The sequence below is a fragment of the Octodon degus genome, unplaced genomic scaffold (genome assembly GCF_000260255.1).
Source record: "Octodon degus isolate 3935 unplaced genomic scaffold, OctDeg1.0 scaffold00108, whole genome shotgun sequence".
Classification (NCBI taxonomy): Eukaryota; Metazoa; Chordata; class Mammalia; order Rodentia; family Octodontidae; genus Octodon; species Octodon degus.
In genome coordinates, this window is record NW_004524684.1 from 1,629,267 (window position 1) to 1,631,266 (window position 2,000).

Here is a 2,000-nt window from a genome sequence, read left to right on the forward strand (position 1 = left end):
ACAAAGCGCGGCCGACGCATCCCCATGTCGCTCCGGTCCGGTGTCCAGACTGGATGCCTTGGTCCTTCTGTCCCTGGGGACCCTACAGCCTGCGAGACCTCAGCCTGGGGTGAGGTCCAGCCCAGCCCAGCCAGTGCCAAGCAAAGGAAAAGCAGAGCAACCACGAGGTCGTGAAACCGCTGTCTCATGACAGTCTGTTAGGCAGCAGTGTGCAACAAAAGATTGACAGCGATGGAGAGCAAGATGTCCAGAGTCCGCCACGCGTGGCCCGGGTTGTGCTGTCCCCGACGCTCGCACTGTCCCACTCCCTGTACGCATGGGGGGGGGGGCTCTTTCCCTTTCTTTCCATGCAGTCTTGGCAACGAACAGTGAATGGTGCCGGCTGCCCCAATCCCAGAATTTATGAGGCTGAGGCAGGAGGGGTGCCACAAGTTTGAGAGCAGCCTGGGCTACAATAGTGAGTGAGTTTAAGGCCAGCTTGAACGGCACAGTGTAGTGCAGCCTTGTCTCGAGGTGAAAAAGAAAACTCAAAAGGCTGTAGCTAAAAGACAAGAAATTTCTAACGCCATAAATCAAACCTTAACTAGAAATGTTCCCATTTATTTACTAAAATTTTGTAAGAAACTTCTAGTCCCATTTACCAGATTTCTAAAATAAGAGGGCCAGTGGTCCTTTTTGCTTTTAGGGTCTTGACGGCTATACCCACACATATGATGCTGTTTACTACGAAGTATCAGGCTGCAGTGGAGTCAGCTCAGACACACGCGGCTAGTGCACAGCTCCCGGATGCGGCTCAGGCCGGAGAGGGCGCCGGTGGGCGCCCCGAGGACCCGCTCCCGTGGCCTGCTGGGGGATCCCAGGACGACCCGCAGGCACCGTGTGCACGCTGCTCGGTGCTTGGGTGCAGCGTGAGCATTTGTGTCTTCTCAGGAGTCAGTTCTGGGTTCTGCACACCTGACACCAGCTCTGCTCGCGACCTCCTGACCAACGGTGCGAGCCCCTCGCCCAGCCGGAGTCGGTCTGCGCTGCGGGAGCCCACGCGGGCTCGGGAGCCCTGCACAGGTGTGGTACTCGGATGCTCACTGGCCAGCCGGCCACACCCGCCGTCCTGGCCTGTATGTGTGTTTCTAAATTAATAGAACTTTACAGGGGCAGGGGAGATAGCTCAGTTGAATAAGTGCTTACCTGGCAGTGCAAGGCCTGAGTTCAATCCTCAGTTCCGCAAAAAAACCTTTACAGTGCCACAGTATTCACTTCACATAGATTCGGTCTATCAGTTGGTGGGCTACACTGCTGCTGCCTGATCCCGCCATGGCTCCCCTGAGCCAGGCTTGGTGCTGTGCCCATAAGCTGCATCCTCAGGCCTTTTTGTTCTATGTTGAGATGAGCTCTCAGGAATGGCCTAGGCTCACCCCAATGCTCTGTCCTCCTCCCTCAGGCTCGGAGCCTCAGTAGCTGGGATCCCAAGGTTTTAAATAATAATACCCAAGGTCAAACATCTTTTGGCCTAAGCTAGTGCTTTTAAAACTTTATTTCCTTGATTAACCCCATAAGGGAAAAAAAGTAATTTGTAGATAAATGACCAAATAATTAACACAGAGCACTTCCTGTCAGGAAAACAAATTTGCCAGGCTCGGTGAAATCAGCATTGACTGTTCAGAGCGTTCCTCGTCCCTGAAGCTGTGAGAAGACAGCTGCCGCTTCAGGAACGGGATGAAGGAAATCCCCCAGCTTCCCCATGCTCCCAAGTGTGCCTGGTGGGGGACCCCAGAGCCCCCAAGTCCCCCAACTCGCTGGCCGCACTCTTGCCTGTCTGGTTCTGTCTGCCAACAGGCTTAGCAACCATGTCTTCTGGAAATTTGTTCTTGTGGGCAGAAAAATAATCCGAAGAGTTGCAATGTTTTGATTCTTCCTTGGCCTGGAAACACAGTTCTATATTCAGCACCAGTTCACCAAGCTGTGTATGGAGATTGCTTTCAGGGGGATTAAAAAATATATAT